The 14,439-nt window shown below is 34.1% G+C and overlaps 1 pseudogene; it reads left to right on the top strand.

Moving 5' to 3' along the window:
• The window catches only part of LOC119534920, a 145,557-nt pseudogene that overhangs the window by 14,064 nt on the left and 117,054 nt on the right, over positions 1–14,439 (top strand).

Here is a 14,439-nt window from a genome sequence, read left to right as displayed (position 1 = left end):
TTGCTTATTCTAATTATTTCATATCAGTGAGATCATATGATATTTGTCCTTTTGTGTCTGGCTTATTTCACTCAACATGATGTCTTCAATGTTCCCCTATGTTGTTGCGTGCATTAGAACTTCATTCCATATTATGGCAGAATAATATTCCATCATGTGGATATACCACATTTTGTTTATTCACTTATTCATTGATGGACACATGGATGGCTCCCATCTTTTGGCAATTGTGAATAATGCTACCATAAATGTTAGGATGAAATATCTGCTAGAGTCCCTGCTTTTCTTCTTTTGGGTATATACCTAGAAGTGGGATTGCAAGGTCATATGGCAATTCTATACTTAACTTTCTGAGGAATTGTCAAACCATCTTCCACAGCTGCTGCACCATTTTACATCCCCACCAGCAATGAATGAGTATTCCTATTACTCCACATCTTCCCTAACACTTGTAATTTTCTGGTTTTTTTTTTTTTTTTTTTTTTTTTTTTAATGGTAGCCATTCTAGTGGGTATGAAATTGTCGTTTTGATTTACATTTCCCTAATGGCTAATATTGTTGAACATCTTTTCATGTGTTTTTTGGTCATTTATGTATCTTCTTTGGAAATGTCCATTCATATTTTGTGTGCATTTTTTTTTTTATTGGGATTGTTTGTCTCTTTTGTTGTTGAGTTAAAAGATTTCTGTATATATTATGAACGTTAAACCTTTATCAGATATGTGGTTTCCAAGTGTTTTCTCCCATTGGGTAGGTTGTCATTTTACTTTTACGATTGTGCTGGTTTGGATGTATTATGTCCCCCAAAATGCCATGTTCTTCGATGCAATCTTGTAGGGGCAGACATATTAGTGTTGATTAAGTTGGAATGTTTGGATTAGGTTGTTTCCATGGAGATGTGGCCCACCCAACTGTGAGTGACACCTTTGGTTAGGGTGTGACCTCCGATTGAATGTTTTCATGGAGGTGTGGCCCGACCCATTCAGTGTGGGCCTTGATTAGTTCACTGGAGTCTTATAAAAGGGCTCACGAGCAGAAGGACTTCAGAGCAGCTGCAGATAAGAGACGACAAAATGCCCCGAGAGCAACATTTTGGAGAAGCCATTTGGAAATGCCACCTGGGAGCAAGCAGATGACAGCCACTTGTATTCTGAGCTAACAGAGGTTTTCTGGATGCCAATGGCCACCTTTCAGTGAAGGTACCCAATTGTTGATGCCTTACCTTGGACACTTTATGGCCTTCAGACTGTAACTTTGTCACCACATAAACCCCCTTTATAAAAGCCAATCCATTTCTGGTATTTTGCATGATGGCAACATAAGCAAATCAGAACAATGATAAAGTCCTTTGACGCACAAAAGTTTCTATTTTTTTTCTTTTTCTTTTGTTGCTTGTGCATTGGGTATAAAATCTAAGAAACCATTGCCTCACACTGATGTTACTTTGCTACATTTTCTTCAAGGAGTTTGATAATTCTGGCCCTTATATTTAGGTCTCGGGTCCATTTTGAGTTGAATTTTGTATATGGTGTGTGGTAGGGGCCTACTTTCATTCTTTGGCAAATGGAGTTGTCCCAGCACTATTTGTTGAAGAAACTATTCTTTCCCATTTGAGGGATTTGTGCCCCCTTATCAAAAATCAGTTGGTCATAAATGTGAGGACTGAATTCCTAGCTCTCAATTCTATTCCAGTGGTCTATTCCAGCTGTCCTTGTGCCAGAACCATGCTGTTTTGATTACTGTGGTTTTGTAATAAGTTTTAAGATTGGGTAGTGTGAATCCTCCAATTTCATTCTTTTTCAGGATGGCTTTGGCTACTTGGGGCCCCTTACCCTTCCATGTAAATTTGATGATTGGCCTTACCATTTCTACAAAGTAGGCTGTTGGAATTTTATTTGGGGAACTGCATTGAATCTGTAAATTGCTTTGGGTAAAACTGACTCTTAACAATATTTAGTTTTCCAATCCATGAATGCAGAATATCCTTCCATTTATTTAGGTATTCTTTCACTTATTTTAGCAATTTTTTTTAGTTTTCTGTGTACGAGTCCTTTACATTCTTGGTTAGATTTATTCCTAGATATTTGATTCTTTTAGTTGCTATTGTAAATGGATTTTTTTTCTTGATTTCTTCTTCCTTTTGTTCATTGCTTATGTTTAGAAGTACTGCTGATTTTTAGGTGTTGATCTTGTACCCCACCACTTTGCTGAATTCATTTACTAGCTCTCGGAGCTTTGTTGTAGATTTTTCAGGATTTTTTTTTTACATATAGAATCATGTCATCTGCAAATAGGGAAAGGTTTACTTCTTCCTTCCCAATCTGGATGATTTTATTTCTTTTTCTTGTCTAATTGCTCTGGCTAGAAATTCTAGTACAATGTTGAATAGCAGTGAGGTCAGTGGGCATACTGGTCTTGTTGCTGATCGTAGAGGAAAGCTTTTAGTCTTTCACTGTTAAGTAGGGTGTTAGCTGTGGACTTTTTAGATATGCCCTTTATCAGACTGAGGAAGTTTCCACCTAGTCCTAGTGTTCTAAGTGTTTTTATCATGAAAGGGTCCTGAATTTTTTCAAAGGCCTTTTCTGCATCCATTGAGATAGTCATGTGGATTTTTTCCTTCATTCTGTCAATAGTGGGTATGATATTAATTGATTTCCTTATGTGGAACTGTCTTTGCATACTTGGGATAAATCCCACTTTATTATGGTTTATAAATTTTTTGATTTGTTGTTGGAATTGGTTTGGTGGTATTTTGTTGAGGATTTTTACATCTATATTCATAAGCAAAATTATTCTGTAATTTTCTTTACTTGTGGCATCTTTATCTGGCTTTGGTATGAGGGTGATGTTGGCCCTGTAGAATGAATTAGGGCATGTTCTCACCTCTTCAATTTTTTTGGAAGAATTCAAGCAGAATTGGTGTTAAGTCTTCTTGGGATGTTTGGTAAAATTCCCCTGTGATGCCATCTTGTCCTGTACTTTTCATTTTTGGGTGGATTTTGATTACTGATTCAATCTCTTTATTAGTAATGGGTTTGTTGTGATCTGTTTCTTCTTGAGTCTGTGTAGATAGTTTGTGTGTCTCTAAGAATTTTTCTATTTCATCTAGTCTATCTAATTCATTGACATGCACACATGTATCCTTTTATTGTCCTTTTTATTTCAGTGGTGTTGGGAGTAATGCAATCCCTTTTCATTTCTGATTTTAGTTATTTGTGTTCTCTCTCTTTTTCTCTTCATCAGTCTAGCTAAAGATCAATTTTATTGATCTTTTCAAAGAATCACTTGATTTTTTTGATTCTCTCTATTGATTTTTGTCCCCTATTTCATTTATTTCCACTCTACTATTTGTTATTCCCTTCTTTCTCCTTGCTTCAGTCTAGTTTGCTTTTCTTTTTCTGATTCTTCCAGTTTTGAGGGTAGGTCTCTGATTTGAAATCTTACTTTGTTTTTAATGTAAGCATTTAGAGCTATAAATTTCCCTCTTGAGCCCTGTCTTTGCCTCATCCCTTAAGTTTTGGTATTTTGTGTTTTCATTTTCATTTATCTCAAGGTATTTCACAATATCTCTTGTGATTTCTTCTTTAACCCATTTGTTGTTTGAGAGTATGTTAATTTCCACATTTTTGTGAATTTTCCATTCTTCCGTCTGTTATTGATTTCTAGATTCATTCTACTGTAATCTGAGAAGATACATTGCATGATCTCAATATTTTTAAATTTATGAGACTTGTTTTTTGACCTAACATATGTTCTATCCTGGAGAATGATCCACATGCACTTGAGAAGAATGTTCACTTGAGAAGATGTGTATTCTGTTGTTGCTGGGTGAAGTGCCTTATATATATATATATATATATCTGTTATCTTTATTTGGGTTAAAGCATCATTTAAGCCTTACATTCCCTTATTAATATTCTGTCTAGGTTTCAGTATTGTTTTTATTGCTCTTTCTCTTTAAGAAAAAAATAAATTTGGGCTCATGAAACTTTTATTCAATTCTGTATCTCCCCATGATACTAAGTAAAGTACTTTTAACGTAATAGATTTTTGGTTTTCCACACTAAGAGTAATTTTGGCAAGAATTTTACTCTTTCTGGCAGTAATTTTAGATCAACTATAGGCTTGTTGTTTGCACTCTCCTTTTCTCTTACACACAGTTTGCCTGTGTCTTCCCTTGCTTGCAACAAGGCCTCATGGTGGGGTGGTAATATGAGAGGTTATTTGCTAAGAATTTTATTTTATTTTTTTACTTTTCATTATTATGAAGTTTGGGGGTGCTGTGACTTCAAGTTATACTGAGTGCATGGCTTTTGTACAACTTCATTGTTTCTTGTTTTTCTGTGTTATTTTGTAGAAAACATTGGGAGGCATGGTCCTGGGCAGCTGTCATTATCTTCAGCTACTTAATAATTTCCTGGTTACCTACTTTAAATGTAACTGCATTAGAAAAACAAAGATGCATTAAATTTATGTGGGAAAATTGTTAAAAATCAAACTTATTGTAATGTATGAATTTGGTCCACAAATTTATATGTGTAAGAAAATAAAATTTGAACACTTTTTATTATTCAACTTGATTTAAACTCTATTTCAAGTCCTTATCATAATAGTCTATATGAAACACACACACAGAAACCAATAGAAAAATCAAGTTAAACTGAGTCTTTCCTGAGGTCACTCCATCCATCTTGTATTATCGTTTGTGTGGCTTATGCCATAAACAAGTGTTTGAGAGTTGAACTTCAATCTGTCTGTGAGAACCAGGAATGTTTTGTGAAGTTACACTGCTGGCTGCCTATGTTACAGTCTGTCTGCATATCTGTCATGCTCTTTTTTCTTTAAGCTATAATTGCCACAGACAGAGCCAGAGAGTAAGGAAGAGGAACTCTTTTCAATTAGAATTAGGGCCAGAGAAGATGACAGGAAGCCAATTGGGAAAAAACACAGAAGGGGGAAAACGTAGTTTGCTATCTTAAAATACTATCCCAGTTGCACAATCTACTTTAATTTCTAAAAGTAAATATTCAATTTGTTTAATGAGGTAATGAATACATAGTACACTTTAAATTTTGAAACAAAGTGTTTATTTTTTTTTTGTTTCACAGCTACATTAGAAATTGATGAGGACTACCCATTATTTCAATCCATTTATCGAGTGACGGCCATGGATGAGGACTCTGTAAATGGTGACAGGCTGATGGTAAGTGGTGATCATTGTATGAAGTGCCTTTATAGCTTTGACAAGCAACATTATGCTTCAGAGATATTTTTCAGGAGTAATTAATATACTTCATTTAATTATTAAAGAGAGTATAATGGAGTTGACAATCCCTATAGGGCAATATTCATGTTAATGGTGGAGATGACATTGTTAGAAGAATATATATTCTTGATGTGTACAGAAAAATAATCCAAGGACCTCTAATGGAGGTAGGAGAGTACAAAGGAAGATTTCAATGCTGAGACAAAACAATGGCTTTGCCTTCTGGATTTGATTCAGAATTGTTTCACTTTTCTGGCTGATTCAATGACTCATACGAATGTGATTATGTATTTTTTGATGTCTCAGTACCCTAATTACTAAGTGTCTAACTGTAAGAGACTTGCTTTTCTCATAATTGATTCATGATTGTAAAATCTTTAGGGATTTGGCAAAACAAAAAGAGCCTATAAAATTCTACCTGGAGATTTTAGTGGTACATTGGGCTACAAAACTCAACATGTTTGATTTGCAGCTGTTCATTTTAAACATGCATTTATACAGTTTACTACTTCTAATTTAGTAACTCACATTATGAAGTAATGGAGCACTGAATGGGGGTGGAGTTTGTCAGGTGACCTGGGTTAAGTTATGGCTTTACCTCTAACTAGCGATGTGATCATGTGGAAGTCACTTAATCACTCTTACCCTTGATTTCCACAATTGTAAGAGATTGGTCTTTTCCTTCTTTAACCCTCAGTGATATATATGCTGTTGTCAGTCAAAGCACTCACAGTCCCTGTGGAATATTCCCAAATGTTTTGTTGTAGATAAGCCAATGTGAAATTGTTAAGAAATATGAGACTTTTCCCATTAGATGAAAAGTCTTTCCAGTAGATTAAAAAATAACCTAAGTTCAGCTGAAAATCATCATTAACAGTCCTGTCTTTTGTAGAACATAATAGGGACCAAGAAGGTGACTGTTAAAATTTACTGATTTGGAAAATAGCTATATCATTAGAGGCTAGAATTTGTACCAAATTTTTAAAATGCAGAGACCAATGAAACTTGATCAAATTTTGCTTTGTTTCAAACCAAATTATCTTCAGATATTTTTGAGAACAGATTATCTACTTTCACTTTGGAAGTGGTGGCAAGCAGATAAAAAATGGAATGAATAATGGAAGATAAATAGCAAACTGCATATACAACTGCATTAATATTTGAAATTAGTTTTTACTCATAATAATTCTTTTGTATCTTAAGATTCAAATTTAGTGACAGCTTTTTTGTACATTCTTAAAGAGTTTTATTCATTTGCAGAATCAGAAATTTTTTTTGAAGATTCTCTTAGAAAAATGTGTAGAGTTATGTAGCTCTGAAAAGAAATTACCAAATGTTTCGGCTGTGTTAATAGGCTAAACAATTATATTGGTTTTCCTGTGTTATGATTCAGTATATGCTCATAGTTTTAATGCTAGTTAGATCATAACAAAAGACTGAAATTGTTCAGTGTGAAAATAGTGAAAAGTTTACATATTTGCTCCATTGTTTTATCTTAATTCTCACCCATACCTTCTCATTTATTTTAGTGTGAGTAATGTGCATTTTATTTTTCTAGTACACATTGAAACACAGTTATCTGGACCAAAGAAAGGAGTGAACCTTTTTGGAGTGGATTCTATAAGTGGTGTCATTAGTTTGAGAGGTAGAGAATCCTTGGACTTTGATGCTGGATATCATGTAATTAGTGTACTTATTTATTATTCTACAGAGGGTGAAAAGGAGTTTTATAACTTTGAACTCTTCCTACATAATTAAACACATAGTTATTGTAAAAGAAGAGCAATATTTTGTGTGATTCTTTTATAAGACTTAGCACAGTAAACCAAAATTCTAGATTCAGTCTGTGGTTACTCAAAGGATAGGAGTCATGTCTTAACTGTTTAGATCCAGTTAAAGAAGTTTAAGAAAAAAGAGATTTAAAATGTCTTTGTAATTCAAGGAAAATCAAATAAGTAAACCATTAAAATTTAAATCTCTATGAATATCAACTTGGAACCATTTGAACATTCATTCACACACTGCCCCACCTAGAGTGGTAAGACATTAGGATAGCTAAAGTAAGACTGGGTATAAACCTTACAAAAGAATTTGAAATAATGTGGTAGGAAAGAAGGACAGTTTCTGGTATTTCCATGAGAAAGATAATAAGGAAAGCATTGTTTGGAAGCTTTTTCTCAGAGGAAAATGAATTATACATAAGTAGAAATGACTAAATGGAAAGAAGACAGCTAGAATACTATTGAGATTATCTGCCACACAGAAATGCAATGCGAAGATTGAGAAATAAAGGATAAGACTCAAATTATTGTTGTTAGTACAAAAACATTTCCCTTTTCAGAAATGCCATGACCTATCATTTCAATATGATAGCTGAGAGACTACAGAAAAAGGGGCAAATGCAAGAGATAATAGAAAGAAATATAGGATTTGGTGCTTAATATTTGAAGATAAGACCAATTTCCTAGCCTAGGAAAACATAACAGGTGGCAGAAAGCCAGTAAATCCTATTTCAATTTCAATTTGCACATGTTGAGCATTTGAAGATTGTAGGGAGACCAATGTTAACATATCTTGTAAGCAATTGGAGTGCTGGACTACAATGTGAGGTACAGTTAGATGGAAAGAAATGGAGTTTATGCATAAGAGCCACATATTTAAACAGTTTTGACTCGACACCTCCGACCCTCCCCTGGCTCACTTCCCTACTGCCTTCACTCACATATTCAACCAAACTTCCATAAAATCCTTTAAGACCTACTTTATCTTTTCACTACCAAACTAATCAAGTCATTTTAGGATATTTGATATGTTGGTACCCAGCCAATAGACTGATGTTTCATCATATCATATCAATAATTGTCAGCTCCACACTCAGCATGGAGTCTTACATGGTAGGGACTCCTTGAAGGTTTGCTCAACAAAGGTGTTTAGTGCACATCCTACTGCTTCAGCATATTTTCTTTTCAAAACAGAACATGTACTGATATGAAGAAATCATATCTTAGAGGTGAACGTGTGACAGACTGTTGAGGAAGACATTTGGAGTCTGATGACATTCTCAACTCTCCAGAAATTACGTCATGTGGCTCATCCCAAAGATTAAGTTTGTCATTAGTTTCAGTGCATGATATTTTGAGTTTACGACTGAATCTGGAATTCATTCACTTTCTTTTTGTTCAATTGAGCTATCTTTAGGCATCAGCCAAGCTACATAGACTTTGAGTAGAATTTAATGGAATACCATGTTAAACTTATTTGAAATTTACCGCTAATCTAACTAAATAAGAGGGCACTTATATATTTTTCAAATACCTAGATGAAAAACTTAAAAGCTATATATACTTTGAGAAACCAAACAATAAAAACTCTAATGGCATATGTATTGTAAAGATATAAATATATACAAAATTGCATATTGTAGAGTTCTTTAAAACTCTTTTTCAGGTTTTCCAGCTTGCATTGAGAGCAACAGATACAACAGGTCTGTTCTGCCAAGGGACATTAATTACCACAATTAGAAACATAAATTATGAGAAGCCGCAGTTTGAGTAAGCATATTTATTTCAAAGTCTAACCATAGGAGAATGGCTAAGTAAATATTTTCACATTTATTATAAATAAAGGTTATGTAGCTACATAGAAAATATGTTTTGATGTCAAGTTAAAATATACACAATTATATATCCATAATCATTGCATATGCTGATAGTAAGTAAAATAATTGCTAGAAAACACTGGAAAGCATTTGCATAAGTGACCAAAATCGCATTGTGGTGAAATGATTTGGGTATAATTTTTTACCTTTGTTTCCTTTTCCAAAAGTTTTATAAATTTGTTCTATTGCCTTTTTTTTCCAAAAAAGCAGTTTAATTGAGATATATTCACCTACCATATAATCCATACGGAGTGTATAATCCATGGTTTACAGTATATTCACAGAATTGTATGTTCATCACCAGAATCAATTTTAGAAGTTTTTCATTACTCCCCAAAGAAAAATCCCATATCCCTTAAACCCACTTATTATGGACACTTAGCACTAATGTAGTACTTTCGCTACAACCAATGAAAGAATACTAAACATTGCTGTCACTGTAGTCCATAGTTTTATTAGGTGTATTTTCCCCATATACCACCCTATTGTTAACACATTGCAATAGTGATATACATTTCTTCTAGTTCATGAAACAACATTCTTATATCTGTACCATTAATCCCAGTTATCATCCAAAACAAGATTTGCTGTGTTGTACAGTCCCATGTTTTATCCTCTAGCTTTCCTTCTAGTGATAGACACAACCCTAAACTTCCTTTCAACCACAATCACCTACATAATTCACTAATGTTAATCACACATGCAATAATGTGCTACCATCACCTCTATCCATCTCCAAACATTTACAAACAACTTAATTAAAAAGTATGCACAAATTAGGAATCAGCTCTACATTCTCTACCCTCATTCTGTCTCCTGATAACCTATATTCTACATTTTAACTCTATGAGTTTGCTTATTATAATTAGATCATATTAGAGAGATCATACAATATTTGTCCTTCCGTATCTGGCTTATTTCACTCAACATAATGTCCTCAAGGTTCATCCATGTTGTTGCATGCATCATGACTTAATTCCTTCTTACAGCTGAATAATATTCCATTGTATGAATATACCACATTTGTTCATCCATTCATTGGTTGATGGACACTCAGGTTGCCTCCATCTTTTGGAAATTGTGAATAATGCCACTATGAACACTGTTGTGTAAATGTCTGTTCAACGTCCCTGCTTTCAGTTCTTCTGGGATTATACCTGGTAGTGGGATTGTCAGATCATATGGCAATTCTATACTTAATTACCTGAGGAACCGCCAAACTGTCTTCCACAGCAGCTGCACCATTTTGCATTCCCATCAGCAGTGAATCAATGTTTCTATTTATTAACATCATCTCCAACACCTGTAGTTTTCTGTTTTTCAATGGTTTCCATTCTAGGAGTTATGAAATGATATCTCATTTTGGTTTTAGTTTGCATTTCCCTAGTAGCCCTAATATGTTGAGCATCTTTTCATGTACTTTTTTGCCATTTATATTTCCACTTTGGGAAAATGTATATTCAAGTCTTTTGTCCGTTTTTTAATTGGGTTGTTTGTCTTTTTATTATGGATTTTTAGGATTTCTTTTTATATTATTGATATTAAACCCTTAACTGATATGTGGTTTCCAAATATTTTCTCCCATTGAGTAGGTTGTCTTTCCACTTTCTTTATTTACAAAGTTCTTTAATGCACAAATTGTATTTAATTTTGAGGAGGTCCCATTTATCTATTGTTTTCTTTTGTTGCTTGTGCTTTGGGTATAAAGTCAAAGAAACTGTTACCACAAGATCTTGAAGATGCTTTCTTGTATTTTCTTCTAAGAGTTTTATGGTCCTGACTCTTACATTTAGGTGTTTGATCCATTTTGAGTTAATTTTTTTATAAGGCATGCAATAGGAATATTCTTTCATTCTTTTGGATATGGATGTACAATTCTCCCAGTGCCATTTGTTGAAGAGACTGCTCTTTCGCAGTTGAGAGGAGTTGGCAGCCTTGTAAAATCAATTGATCATAGATGTGAGGGTTATTTCTGAACCCTCTAATTGATTCCCTTGGTCAATATATCTATCTTTATGCCAGTGCCATACTGATTCTTTTCTTTTAGAATCTTTCTTTGGTAGCCTGCTGCAAGAGTGGGAGATGGGCACAGCATCCGCAGTGTAGAGTTTTACTCATAGCTCTTCACTGCTGGTTATCAGTCTCTTCTTTCTGCTCATCCCTGGATTGTGTACAATATTTTTCTGGTCTCCAGAGACCCTGAACTGTTGTTTCAGACTGTTCCTAGCTGATTACTAACTGCCCTGGAGGATGAACTGAATCATGAAGCTCCCTACACCCATCTTTCCCAGCAAGCTCTATTGCCTTTTAATAAATAAATAAATTTTAAGCAATGAGAAAGTACATGTTAAAACACAGTTTAAAACATTTAATTTAAACAATTAAATTTCCATTCATCTCTAAGGTATAATTGTAATACTCAAAAATGTTTGCAAATTATGAATGTCTACTAGATGTTTTTCTGTACTTCACAATGTGATAAATAGAGTGACGTTCCCCTTGATTGGTGAATAAAAAAGTGGTGTTCAAATAACTTTAATTGTATCAATAAGTTTTATCTTCAGAGATGACTAAGAAGAGTAATTCAGTGTTTGGGTCCCCAAATTCACTTTAACTGAAATTGTCCAAGCAGTCATTTGCAGTGTATGTTGGGGTTTAGTCCCTCCCTTATTTCTGGTGATAGTTACCCTGCCTGTCCACCCTGCAGTGAAGGTGCCATCATCTTTCAGGAACAATTTTCCTTTACATCCATGCCTTTGATAAGTATGAACTTACTGCTTTCACTTATTTAGTAGAGTTTAATGCTAGATATTGTAGGCAATACCTAATGACTAAAACATTGCCTTAAAATACATTTTAATCATTTAAGACACACAGCAGGTTAAGTAACAAATAATTAAACAGAGATGGGAATGATATTTAGAGTGGTTCAGAATGTAAACATTATGTGTTATATTGTATTATAGTATAAAGGAGAAACCACACTGAATTGTGGTAGTCAAGAAGTTTGCTCACAGGAATGCTACTTACCTCCCTTTTCTTTTGACTTTATATTCATGAAGACTTCCTTGAACATCTTTCCCTTACTCACAGTTAGTCTTTCCTCCTCTTTAAGTCTGTAGAAATGTTTTTACATCTATCACATTGCATTTTACTTATTGATATCTGAGTTCCCCACTAACTGTAAGATACTTAAGTTGGGAGCTAAGACTTAGTCAGATGTGTGTGAACTAGATTGACATATATTAAGTCATCAATAAAATGTCTGATGTCTGAACAGAAGGCTCAATAAGAAATGAATTCAAGTTTCAGAAATGTTCTAGAAATTTATTAGGGACTTTTAAAAAAGTATGACTTAAAGGGGCAAGAATAGAAAGGGTTTATTCTAATTTATAAGAACGATCTTGATAGCTCACTCTAATAAGTTATGACTTTGGACATCATTTCATCATACAAGACAACAATATGAAAATGAATATACTTACTCCTTATGTTCAATTGCCAACCACTCCATGCATTAGATACATGGAATAATACAGGTGTACTCTTCCATTCTATTTTTCAGTTTTCATCTCTTTGATGTCATCATGTCTTTGATGTCTGGTATGATGCCAGAGACTAAAAGAATAATAATTTATATTTCTATAAAATATTAAGTAACTTTTTACTGTGACATTTGAATGAGTTTTGAAAAACTCTTAAATTCTTGACAAGAAAAATCTGCAGATTATCCTAACTTGACAAATATGTGCATATGAATTTGTCTCTTCAATTTTTTTCATCTCTACATGCTTTTTTTTTTTTTTTTTCCTCTTTAGACCATTTCATTTGGATTCTATTAATGTGACTGAAAAGAAACCTATTGGAGAAATTATAGCTAGAGTAAAAGCCACAGATCGAGATGAAGATAGCATCACTTATTTCTTCAAAACTCAGCAGGCAATGTTTGGTTTTGACCCTGGTGAGTCTTAGATACGTGCTTCTACTCTACTTTGGTTAAACACTCACTATTTGATCTCTGTACTTTCTTTATAACTTGGGCTGATAAAACTACCCTTTCAAAATTAAATTAAATATGGAGAAGAAAACATACTAAAAGTGTGGCATTTAACAGTTTTTCTTTTCTTATCTGTTAAAATGACATTCTTGTCAAATAATGGATGACATAGTACCTTGCTTTAATAACTGATCATTTTTCAGAGATAATTAGTAGAAATGTTTGTAAAATTCTTGTAAACTGTAAAATAAACAAGTCATTTCTCTTTCTTTCATTTTATTTGTGGAAATTAGAACTTTTCTTTCATAATTTGATTAGTTGTATGCATCTATTTCTGCCTATATGGACAGAATTACTGCTCTGAAATATTTCTCTTTTATGGCCTGTCACAGTATCTGATTTTATTAGTCAATGTTCAACCAGAGAAACACAACCCCCAGGAGTGTCAACAGATAGATAGATAGGTAGATAGATGCATGGATAGATAGGTAGGTAGATAGATAGATAGACAGACAGCTAGCTAGCTAGATAGAGATAGAGCGATAGAAAGAGTGTGTATGAATGTAGAATGGGATTTGTTGCAGGCAATTGGACTTCTAACAATGATGAAAGCTAAATAAGCAGTTTCCGACAAGTTGTTACCATGTCTGAAGTCTACAAGGCAGGCATGGAGGTAAAGTTGAGCAGAACACTCAGAACAAGCTGGAATCCCTCTAAGAGGGACTGAAACCCATGTTAGTTCTTATTGCTTCTGTCATTGGTAGTGTGGTTGTCTGAAAGAAGCTGGGGTCTTTCATCACGGGGCTGAACACAAACACATGTTCCAGGAATCAGAGAATCTGAGAAAGGATTCAGAGGTAGGTAGAGCAACTGCAGGCCCCACTGCTCCTTCACTCCAACATGGAGACAGCAGACCAGTGGCAATGTGTGTAAGAAACAAAATACTACTGCTACCCTTTGACCACCCACACCTGCCAAGAATCCCCCTGATTGAGCCTTCTAAGTTGGGACATTACAAAACCGTCATACTGGACACCCTTTATTAACGCTAATTTATTTGAATCCCAAAAGTTCTTCACAACTTAGTATCTACCATCCAAATGCAAATACCAGTGGAAAAGCAGCACATTAATCAAGAACAACTTACTAGCTAAAGATGGTTTAGGAGAGAGCAACGTCTTGTATAAGTAATGAGACATTCGAGGTAGGGTCAAAGTAAATGATACTAGAACAAAAAGGATAAATTCTTGGAGGGAAGGTAGGTAGTGGTACCAAGGATAGGCTGCAATCTCTGTTTTCTCAAATTTTCCTAAATTGGATCTTGAGCTCATTTTTCAATTTATAGACAATGAAATTGAGTAAAAGCAATGAATGATTAGGATTTTTATATGGTTTGGCTAGTTTTCCATGCTCAAAAATAATAATAGCATTTTAATTTTGTAACTAAAATCAAATACAATGGTTTGTGTTTGTTATTCATTAAGGAGCATGCTATCAATGCTTGGTAAATCAGTAAAT

The sequence above is a fragment of the Choloepus didactylus genome, chromosome 5, assembly GCF_015220235.1.
Source record: "Choloepus didactylus isolate mChoDid1 chromosome 5, mChoDid1.pri, whole genome shotgun sequence".
Classification (NCBI taxonomy): Eukaryota; Metazoa; Chordata; class Mammalia; order Pilosa; family Megalonychidae; genus Choloepus; species Choloepus didactylus.
This window is presented reverse-complemented; position numbering and strand designations above follow the sequence as displayed.